Here is a 12,099-nt window from a genome sequence, read left to right on the forward strand (position 1 = left end):
TGATTGGCGCTGTTTCATAATACAGATGGACAATGAGAATGAAAAACATAGAGTCAGGAGTTTATTAAAACAAAGAAGTGGAATATTCTTGAATGGCCAAGTCAGTCATCTGATCATAACCAGTGTTGGGACTAACGCGTTATTAAGTAACGCGTTACAGTAACTACGTTATTATTGTGGTAACGAGCAGGGTAACTAGTTATTATGCCAAAACCAGGAACGCGTTACTCGTTACTGGGATTTAGATAGGCTCGTTACTCGTTACTTCGTGTGGTGGATATCGCGGAGCTTCCACAGATTCAATAACATTAGCAAGTGGTGGAGGCCAGCAGGTGGATGAAGGAAAAGGGAGGCAAGAGGAGAGACCCGAAGCGGCCGCCGGTCCGCGTGTCAGGTGAACTGAACTTCAGGTAAGAAGTTATGACCTGCAGTCTATCGGAGTCAGATATAAACCAAGTTTAGGTGGAGTTTATTTTCGGTATGCTGACATTTTCGTACTGCGTGCTAGCTAGCATGACGGAGTTTCTATACAGCTGGGTGGGTGCTATGTTACTGATGTTGAACTTTATTTTGTTCATACCGTTAATTATTAGAGTTGCCAACCGTCCTGTAAAAAACAGAATCGTCTGGTATTCAGAGAAAATATTACGCGTTTCGTACTGAGGTGAAAAGGAACAGTTTGTCCCGGACTTCAGCTACAATGAAAAAGACACAAAGCTGAAGCTGCACAGCTGCCTCTTCTTCTCTCATTCTCTCCCGTTTCTACTTCAATCACGAAACTGATCAATGATCAGCTGATCGGATTTTCTCTCTTGTTTATTTATCGCCCACTTTGCGCCAGAAAGAGGAAACCAGCGGATGTCGCGTTAAACAACAGCAGCACGTTTAAGCTTGATCAGCTGTTGTTAGAATGTATTTAATATTAATTTCTAGTATCAGCTGATGTTTGCTGGAGCCACAGCTGTAAAGCTGCTGGTCATGATATCGGTTTGGTTATCTGGTGAGAGGGAAACATGCAGATGAAACCAGGAGATGTCCTTACTGAATCATCAGAGCTGAACAGGTGATGGAGAAACATGTTTACCTTTTAGGTGACATGGATGAGTTGAAGGGAAGTTATGAACTGTTTCTGAGAGACAAATAACACCAGGATCCTTTTCTAAGTAGCTGACAGCTGGTAACTGTGCAGGGGCGGGTCTAGCAAAGTGTTGCCAGGGGGCAGGTAGGGCATTAACAGGGAAAGGGGGGCACAAGGAAATACTTTTCTTTATTATTCTCATTTAAAATGTCTCGCTTTTAAAAAAATAATTATCTGAGTCTTACAACAAACAATTGATAGATTGATACATATATACCATCAGAACAGTGTACATCACTGTCACAACAGTGTTTATTTTCATTCAAAGGCTTTATGATTTTTCCTATAATGGTGGGCCGGTCTCTAGTCAAAATCCCAGTCCAGCTCTGTATGCAGCTCATCTGCAGTCTGGTGTTACCTACATCTTCCTATTCAGAAGGCAGAATTTCCGAGTTCTGAGTACAATCAAAAGCACCACGACTGCAGTTTTTGTGTTGGATGTAAAAAGCAGGCTAGAATCATGGCGGCGGTCAACAACGGTCCAGGCGTGGGATTTCTCTCGTGGAAATGTGCACATTATTTGTTCCTTTCTGTTGGTAGGTGGCACAGTGCACTTGTGGCAAGTAAGCAAGCTAGAAGACTGGCAATCTTGCTGGGTATCCAGTTACGGAAGCAACACATTAACAAGAGAATTCTGAGTAAAACCAAAGTCACTTTCCCTAGTAACTAGTTACTTTGAAAGTAACGAGTAACTTGAAGTAACTGAGTTACTTTTTTACAGAAGTAACTAGTAATGTAACTAAGTTACTAATTTAAAGTAACTTACCCAACACTGATCATAACCAATTTGAGCATGCAGCTCACTTGCTGAAGACTTAGCTTCAGACAGAAAGGCCCACAAACAAACAGCAACTGAAAGCCACTGCAGTAAAGACCTGGCAGAGCATCAAAAATGAACATTTTATTTTCCGTTATTTAATTTGTCCAATTACTTCTGAGCCCCTGAAATAAAGGGATTATGTTAAAAAATGCTTTAGTTCCTCACATTTTTATCCAGTCTTTTTGTTCAACCCACTGAATCAAAGCTGAAAGTCTGCACTTCAACTGCATCTGAGTTGTTTCATATAGATTGTGGTAATCTACCGAATCAAAATTAGAAAAAAGTTGTCTCTGTCCAAATATTTATTGACCTAACTGTATGCTCCAGTTGTTCCTTAAGCTCCTGGTATTCCTCTGTTTTCATATATTCCTTCTTCCTGATGTCGCTGACCGCTGGCATCGCCACGTCTAACACAACTGCAGTCTTTTCCCCCTTGTCAACCACCACTTTGTTTGATTGGTTGACCAGCAGCTGTTTGTATGTCTGGAACTTGAAGTCCCACAGCACCTTAGCCCTGTTGTTCTCAATCACTTTTGGTGGTGTTTCACATTGGGATGTGCAGCTGGGTTAAGTTGCAGCTTTCATTCTGTTACTATGTGTTGGATAGTCTCCGGGGCACCATCTTTAATTTGTGTGTTGTCAGCTGTGGTAGGTTCCTCTTCTGCGTATCAGAGCCTCTGTGCTGTTCTTTAGACTGGCTTTTTCTAGCCACTTGTAAGATTTCTTAATGTCAGACACTTCCTTTATCTGTCAGTTGTCTTCCGTGATAGTTTTAAGTCTTATTCCAACCAGTGACAAATCAAATTAAAACAAAAAACACACAAAAAAACCCCCCACACACACCTAACTGGACAAATTGTCAATATAGATGGGAAGTTCACAGTGGAATTTTTTACTCTAGGGCTTGTAGTTTTCCAGCAGTGCTTTTAAGACTCTTCTGCCTCTGTCTGATGGTTGTGGAAGTGTTTAGTCAGATATTCCTTCATGTTGCCTCATAATGTAAAAATGAGTCTCAGAGAGACATCCCAGTAGCTACATTTTCACTATCTGATTAATGTGCTGGTGGGCCCTTTTGAAATAATGACATCACTGGGTAGCTATTACGTCTTAAAGCGAGGTGTGTTTCTCATGTGTTACTCACTGTCAAAGGTAAGGATTAGGCAACAGTAGTGGTTTCATGTGCTTTATTCTCTGGGTGTGGTTCATTTAGTAAAGTTCCAAAACACCTGCACTCTTGAATATCCCAAGTCACATACACCCCATTGCAAACTTGGTTAGCCTATTTTTATTTGTCTGTGACTTATTTTCTGTTAGAAAATAAAGCTTGATATATTGATCTTTTGATGTTGCAGCCACTTTTGGACTGTCCAGTCATGTTTTGGATACAAAGGTTTTTGTGTGTTATGCACTGGTTCTTATAAGCCTTCAGTCTAGTCATGAATTCACTCCAACCGGTCGCAGCAGATGGCCCCGCCCCTCCCTGAGCCTGGTTCTGCTGGAGGTTTCTTCCTGTTAAAAGGGAGTTTTTCCTTCCCACTGTCGCCAAAGTGCTTGCTCAAAGGGGGTCATACGATTGTTGGGTTTTTCTCTGTATGTGTTATTCTAGGGTCTATCTTACAATATAAAGGCGACTGTTGTTGTGATTTGGTGCTGTATTGTATTGAATTGAATTGAATTGATGCTGAGAAAGCATCTTTTTCCTTAGTATAATGATTTGACTTCGGGTACTCGCACTGAATTCTGATGCTACTTTTTCCATTTTCAGAAGTCTACCTGTGGCAACGCCACTTGCAAATTTGTGGTGAAATCATACTCTTCATGAAGGTACTCTCTCATTACCTAAAGTTACATTATTTAAACCAATACCCAAATGGTTAACAGTTCTTTTATAATATACTAAAAACAAGCTGAAAAAAAAAAAGCCACAAATTTGATTCTAAATGCTTTCTTATTATCTCTGAATTGTGAAAGGCTCCAGCTTTTCTATCAGTCTGTGGTAATACTAGTAATAAACTAGGTTTATTCCTAAGGTAATTACGTGAGGTTTTTATCATTATCATCTTATAGCCGCACGCACACTCAAGTACCAAATAAAACAAAACTAAAGACTCTTGCTAATTAAGCTACAAATAATATGTCAAAGCTGTGGTGTCTAATTTTATTCTGTGTCTTGTTTCCTGTTATTTAACCAAATGCACAATGTTCTGGGTAAAAACAAAGTGGGGAGAAACTGCATCATTCTTCTAGTCCTCTACTTTTTGCAGTGGATTTAATGAAATTATATCACTTTGTCAATGTAGCAATAAGATTTGTATTGACAAGACCTCTCAGCCCAGTGTAGCAGTGCTTTGCCTACTATTCAAAAAAATCAATTTCTGGCAGTGTGATAATCACCAAGCTACAGACTGCAGCCATGGGGAAAAAAAGAGAGATATTGGCTTTCCTCACTCTAGCCTACTGTTTTTGAAAAGTAGCTGAATATGTTCTTAATATAAACATTAATTATCTTTATTTAAATCTTTATTTAAATATTAAAAGTTCCAACAAATAACCCATGTTTATATATTTTAAGTATCTATCTATGCTCTTACAGTAAAATCCTGTCCCCCTGTAATGCATTCTCCTTACTGGAAACATATGGGCAGAAATCTGTGCCATCAGAAACTGAATTTGAATAAGTTAAATTTGAATTTGAATTGCTCAGATTGAATCTGAACTGTAACTTGAATAAATGCTTTTGAAAACTGAATTTGAATTAGTCTAATTTGAAATTGAATTTATGATTTGAAAATGATCATCACTAAATTGAAATTGAATTTTATATTTTGAAAATGAATTGATTTGCTTTGAAACTGCATTTTATCCTTTAAAAATTCAGTTCTCGAATAATTTCAGTTTCACTTCTCACCATTCAGTTTCAGTTCTACAATTGACCCTGTGCACGAGAAAATGCTAACTTCCTGGTTTGAGACCGGATGTGGGGTTGTACATTTCCGGTAGCTTTACTTTGCGGTCCAAAACTCGAAAACGGAAAGATCGCGTTAAGTTACAAAGAGGAGAAAGTGGGAACACTCACCACTGTTGTGTCATAAAAAATCTAATGATCAATTTTGACGTTTAAAGAGTTTAGATCGATCAGTTGTTTACATCACTCAACACAAGCAGAACTGCATTACTGCATGCAGAAGACGGTGTGCAGTCAAGTACACACCTACACAGCATGTTAACAAACCATGAAAAAAAGCCACACAAGAAAATGAACGATTGCTGGTAAGGGTTTCTGTACATTAGTATTTACGAAGGGTGTGTTGTGACTTACCTTCAAAATTACAGTGGTCCCTCGCTATAACGCAGTTCACCTTTCACCTCGCTGTTTCGCAGATTTTTAGTGCAAGTTTGCATGCTTTTTTGTTTTTACATCACTGTTAAGAGATTTTTACATTTACTTACTTTGATAACCTTTATTTTGCTTAAGTATAATTTCTTGTGAGAACATGATGTGCCTGTAACCTACAGATTAAGGAACAGAAGCATGCGTAAGGAAGTTACAAAGTCACACACGCTCAGGCAGAGACAGTTCCAACCTGAAGCTGATATGACAAAAGATACTAGTTCCTCTTGTCTTATGGATAACGGCCACTCATGCGATAACCATATCTAGAGATGTTTTTCTATTACATATGCTCCACCTAGAGATGCTGTGTAATCTATTCTCTGCTATAAAATAAAGAACGGACTGAGGCTCTGCGCGACTTGCTTGTGTCTTGCCACGCAGTAAGCTTCGCCCGTGTACACGAAATAAACTGAGTTTGTGTTTCTTGCTCTCCTTCCAGGTTTTCCTTTGACAATCACATTGTGTCCTGCGTCCTGATCGCTGCAGACAATCTCCTCCGTGACGTCTCTCCTGTACAGTACAGAATCGCTGCATCGATCGCTAGCAGTGTGACTCTGAAGTGCAGTACTGTATGTCCACGATGTCCACGCATCAAAAAATAAAACTGGCTACTTGATTTCACCCATCGCTGGCTATTTTTAGAACATAACACCCGCGATAAACGAGGGACAGCTGAGAAATATAACATTTGAATCCCTTTTCTCTTTTGCTCTGAGGTGCGGAGGAAAAATATCGACAAGTCGATGAACATCATTTACAGATATATTGGGTAAATGCCCAAGACATCTATAGAAATGTAAATCGCCGCTTGATTCATTCATTTGCTTAACTTGTTTTGGACCGTAAACAAGGCGCGAATAGGACACCGGAAACAAAGCTCCACACAGGAGTTTCCGCACCGGAAGTAGCATATGCTAACGTGCACATAGTCAATTCAATTTCCGTTCCAAAATTCAGTTTTTTGGAACTTACATCCGGTTCCGGTTCAAGCGCAGATTAATAGAACTACGTTTTGCTAGCGGACCAAAAGTGTTACTGACGGGATTCTACAGCATCTTGAGCTGAATTAAGACTTCAGGAGTCATTCGTCATGTCACATGACCAGCCGATAAACTCTCAGGTTGGTAATAAATGTATTACATGTATAAGAACAAGCGTCATGTTAACAAATGATAGCCATAAGGTAACTTTTATGCTTATTGTAGCTGTTAGCTAAAAACGCCAATTTAGTGTAGTTTGCCCTGGATTCAGCTTTGACAAACAAATATGATCGACTGTTTCTAGTAGAATTCCAAAGTTGTCATCTTGTACCCTGTCAGAGCCCTGTATGCTTGCAGAGACCCCTACAGTAGGGAAACATGCAAAACGCTGTCCAAACCTTTGTATTTTAGCTTTATTTATGTCTTACACAGCATCCCAACTCTTTAGCTAACTTAATAACTTTAGCTGAAGTGAATAGTTAGTCTAATTCATTAGTGCAGCATTACTGGATCACCTCTGTTTGAAGTGATATAATATGATATACAACTATCACTGTGTTTAACTACCATAATAATTCTTAGGGTACTGAGTGCATGCTTAATTAGGTTTTTTTTTTTTTTTTTTTTTAAACATACTGCTCCATTGCTATGTTTGACAGGCTGAAGTTGTCGGGTGACCTCCTAAATCGACCATCTTTTACAGGTGTTTTGTGCCAGAAATGGAGTGTCCACTGAAGACTGAAGATACTGAATCTCTACGCCGTGCCATTGATCCCTCCTGTGCCTTCATCTAGACAAGAGACATTAACCACTCTCACATGCTCTGTACCTACATCACCTTCCCTGACAGTCATAGCTTGGCTCATCTGAGGGTGAAATTATAAGAATGTGTTATTTTGCAAAGTGCTCTCTAGGGTTCCTAAATAAAATATGGCATTGAGGTCATTTCTTTTGAATTAATCCCTTCTTCTGACATATAAGAACCTCTCCTGGTTTTAATGGCACTTTGGATTTCCTTACTTTCTGTTCCACTTCCAAACCCAAATAGATGCTGACAAGCTGACACAGTAACATGGAAGAGGGAAAGAAGTTGGAAAGGACTACTACAAATAAACCTAATGCCTAACAATGAAAAATGTAAAATAAGAACAATAATAATAATAAAGATAAAAGATGAAGTAACAAGTTTTTAGTTTATTCCAAATGATCATCCAGATGTCTGTGACATGTGATGACAAACACCGTAATGGAAGGCCTTAGTCATCACATGCTTAAACTCATCATATATTTTTGCATATGCTGAACAGGCAGTCAGACATGCTGTAACTGTGGGGTAGAAAACTGCATGAACACCATACGGCAGGGGTCTCAAACTCCAGTCCTCGAGGGCATGGAAAAGTTGCATGACACCGGCCCTCGAGGACTGGAGTTTGAGACCCCTGTCATACGGAATATGACAGGTGTGGTTGAACTGCATGAAGACTCTGAAGTTTCTCTTCTCTTCTGGCAGGACAGGAACGTCGCCTTGTCCTGTGAGCCACCGTAAGGATGTACTTGGAGTAGAACTGGACTGTCACCGGCCTCAGGCTCTTCACCTTTTCAAAGACAAAGCAGTCATCTAGATAAAATATTAGATATTGTTTACCTGTAAATGCACAAAGAGAATTTAGAATGTCAAGAGTGAAAAAGCACTGATAGTGTAATCTACAGCTGTGGCCAAACGTTTAGAGAATGAGAAGTGTTGTTTATTTACAAAGTTTGCTGTTTCAGTGATAGTTGTATATCATATTATATCACTTCAAACAGAGGTGATCCAGTAATGCTGCACTAATGAATTAGACTAACTATTCACTTCAGCTAAAGTTATTAAGTTAGCTAAAGAGTTGGGATGCTGTGTAAGACATAAATAAAGCTCAAATGAAAAAGGTTTGGACAGCGTTTTGCATGTTTCCCTACTGTAGGGGTCTCTGCAAGCATACAGGGCTCTGACAGGGTACAAGATGGCAACTTTGGAATTCTACTAGAAACAGTCGATCATATTTGTTTGTCAAAGCTGAATCCAGGGCAAACTAGGCTAAATTAGCATTTTTAGCTAGCAGCTACAATAAGCATAAAGGTTACTGTACGGCTATCAATTGTTAACATGACGCTTGTTCTTATACATGTAATACATTTATTACCAACCTGAGAGTTTATCCGCTGGTCATTCGACATGACGAATGACTTCTGAAGTCTTAATTCAGCTCAAGACGCTGTAGATTCCCGTCAGTAACACTTTCGGTCTTCTAACAAAACGTAGTTCTATTAATCTGCGCTTGAACCGGAACCGGATGTAAGTTCCAAAAAACTGAATTTTGGAACGGAAATTGAATTGTAGAACTGAAACTGAATGGTGAGAAGTGAATCTGAAATTATTCGAGAGCTGAATTTTTAAAGGATCAAATGCAGTTTCAAAGCAAATCAATTCATTTTCAAAATATAAAATTCAATTTCAATTTAGTGATGATCATTTTCAAACCATAAATTCAATTTCAAATTAGACTAATTCAAATTCAGTTTTCAAAAGCATTTATTCAAGTTACAATTCAGATTCAATCTGAGCAATTCAAATTTAACTTATTCAAATTCAGTTTCTAATGGCACAGATTTCTGCCCATAGAAACATTCCTTGGGGGATGGATGAGAAGCATGCAGGAGGTAGGACACGTGACACCCACTGAATCACCTTGAGTCTTCCAGTAAATTACCTACTGCCTTTCTTGTATGTACTTAAATTGGAGTTTGCACAGAATTGGTAAACTGGAGTTGGGGAAGTGCATTTAAAGTCCAGTCCAAGTGCATGCAAAATCTGGGTTGGGTTGTTGTTGCCAGATAATTTCTCTAAAAGTTCCTGACTTCATGGTTCATGAATCTTTGCTTCTGAACATAGTGCTTCAGCTTCCCTTTGTCATGGTCCGGGGTCTGTGACACCGTGTTTATGTTTTAATTTATTATTATTCTGTGGTTTTGGTTACCTTGGGTGTTTGTACTCTTCTGTTTCATGGTTCATGTTCCTATGTTCTGTGTCCCCCAGTCTGTGTTAAGTTTGTGTGTTATGTCATTACGTGTATGTGTTTCCTGTTTTACTTTGAAGGTCCGTGTATGATCTCAGTGTGTTCAGTTTACTTTTCCCCTGTCTCGTCAGGTCGGATTACTCCCAGCTGTGCCCTCCTTTTGTGTCTCATTCCCTCGTTATCCTTCTGTGTATTTAAACCTCGTGTCTGCCTCTGTTAGTTGCTGGTTCGTCTGTGTTGTTCCCCTCGGTCTTCCTGCATCTCTCCGTCCGTCTTCCGTGTATTTCCTCGTACCTCCCTGCGTATCTGTTTCTGTTAGTGTTTCCAGTTTAGGTTTTCTTAGTTTCATGCTCACCCTTACCTTTTCTGTTTGTATCAACTTTTGTTCAATAAATACTCACCTGCACCAGAGCTGCCGCATTTTGGGTCCTATCTACAACTCCACACGTCTGCCACACTGGACGTGAAACCCTTTCCTCTTTTGTTATTGTGCCCAGCAGGAAATTAATTTAATCACCCATGAACCATAAGTATTTTGTTCCTGATTGGACTGTGGCATATTCCACCAGTGGATTAGAACAAGCAATTCAAAGACATCAGATGAAGCACACACTTAATCATATTCTGGCACAAAAAAATCGGTTTAAAAAATACAAAGTTAATAGCTTTAAATATAACCTTAACTTCATTAATTTAAAATTTATGCAATCTGCTAAATGTATGTTGTTGTTGTTTTTTTTTTTCTCTGTTATTTCTTCATTATTTATTCTATTGTTCTATGAAATAATAGATTTTGTGTGTGAGTTAGCGTTGAGGGGTTTCTCACTGTAACATTTTAAACAGCTATTAAGACGCCAGACATCTAAGTAACACTTGTACCAGTACAGCTGACAAATACAGCTGTTGGGCTACAGATGAACTCAAGGCAAGCCACAGAGTGGCCTGTCCAGCCTTTCAAACACAGCTTCCTCAAACATTACATGAGCGATTCCTGTGCACCACTGTAGAGGAGCAGTTTGTAGCACCTGGACAAGGTGAGAGCACGCCCTGGATTTATAGTGGAATTCACATAACCTCAAGGTGAACTAGCCAGTACTGATACTATCTCTACACTCAGTCCTCTCTCTCATCTTCACACCTCCTAGGAAGCAAAATGTGTCCAGAGTCAAGCATCCTGCCAGCTCCTGCCACTATTTCTTGGCAACATTTTCCATCAGAATAAGGGTCATTCTTTTAGAGAGGTGTCCCCCATTCACACTGAAGAGCCTGTAATGTTGTTGAATGACTCGAGAAGTCTTTCAGATGTCGCTTACAGATGCCTTTAAATCTCAAAAGAGAGAAGTGAGCCTAGAGCACTTGGGATGGAGTGAGAGTGAGTTATTGATAAGACACAATCACATAAAGTCGACAAATGAGTGGTCATCAAAATGTGCTGAAAGATAAAATGGAGCATAAAACAGATATTGAGGAATACAGGACACAAGCTTCAAACCTGTCTGTAATGTTGTTTGTGTGTGTGTGCATGAAGGAATCTGGTGTCATGGTGAAGTGTCTTGTGTTTTGGTGGTTTTGGCCTTGCCTGTTTGGGCAAGGTGTGCCAACAGTGCTGGCCCAACCTCACCTCTAAACCATCAGCAGCAATGAGCGGTCCTGCATGTAAGGCCAGCACGAACTTCCACTGGTAACCAGATTATCTCCTACTCTTGATAGTAAATCGGCCTCCATGTCTGAACTCAAGTTTGATTTTTTCCCAGTGTTAATATTTTGTCTCTCTGTGCCACAGTCTCCACACTTCCACAGCTCTCCAGATTGCTGGTCATTCCTGCAACGACTGACCTGCTTGCTTGTTCTCGGAGCTTTGGATTTCCTGGATCACTCACCTCCCTGCCTCTCTGCTTCAGGAAACACCTGTCACAGGAATTCCTTGGATCCTTCTCTGTCTGGAACATCTAGACACTTACCTGGATGATTCCTTTCTCCCCTCCAAGCTTTGCGACTCTGTTGACAGAGTAAGAAAAACACATATCACATCCACAATGGCTCCCTCCTGTATTTTGCAACAACTAACACACTTCTCCCTGTGTTTCAGTGGATTCCTCACCAGTGACTCTAGTTTTCCCTCCTGCCTTGTGATTAAATCTCCTGAGAAAAGAATAAATAAAGCTTTCCATTCTAGTGAAACATTTTGTCTTTTTGTACCACCTTTTCACTCCGGCCCAATCTGCCTCGTGACATCTGATGACATGCTGTAGATTTTAAAGAGGATACTTGTATTTTTTTTTTTCATTTGCGTCTGGTTTTTGAGTTTTGCATTCTTGTTAATGTTTGGATTCTGGGATTCACTGGGTTTAATTATAATAACTTTATGATTTGTTTTTAGTTGAGTTTTGATTCATTGTTTATTTTCAAATCATTCCAGGTGTTGTGTTTTTTTTTTTGTTTTTTTTTTTTCAAAATTTTGTATCCTCATTTTCCATTTCCTGGTTTATCTTTAGATTCGTAGTCTTTAGGTTTAGCTACACGAGAAATGTAATTACTACTGGTGATCATATTATTAACCAGGGGACAGACTTCACAGCCCATTCCACCTGTTCATTCAGTGGTTTCAGACATTGTGCAAATGCACTGTTTATAAGGTTGGGGAAAACCTGCAGTCAGCTGAAGCTGAAGAAGTCACTTGGATGGAACGTTTATCCCTCTGAAAACCATACGTC

The 12,099-nt window shown here is 39.5% G+C and overlaps 1 long non-coding RNA gene across 2 annotated transcripts; it reads left to right on the plus strand.

Moving 5' to 3' along the window:
• The first annotated feature begins 9,035 nt into the window (after positions 1 to 9,035).
• LOC102080492 (uncharacterized) lies at positions 9,036 to 11,799 on the plus strand. 2 transcript variants are annotated; one of them, XR_002064228.2, is made up of 3 exons: positions 9,036 to 9,699; positions 10,914 to 11,394; positions 11,475 to 11,799. It is a non-coding gene; the product is annotated as an uncharacterized LOC102080492 (long non-coding RNA). The 2 variants fall into 2 exon arrangements; XR_003213427.1 differs by lacking the exon at positions 9,036 to 9,699 and having other exon boundaries at positions 10,017 to 11,066; positions 11,169 to 11,394.
• The last annotated feature ends 300 nt before the right edge of the window (positions 11,800 to 12,099 follow it).

The sequence above is a fragment of the Oreochromis niloticus genome, linkage group LG13 (genome assembly GCF_001858045.2).
Source record: "Oreochromis niloticus isolate F11D_XX linkage group LG13, O_niloticus_UMD_NMBU, whole genome shotgun sequence".
Lineage (NCBI taxonomy): Eukaryota > Metazoa > Chordata > Actinopteri > Cichliformes > Cichlidae > Oreochromis > Oreochromis niloticus.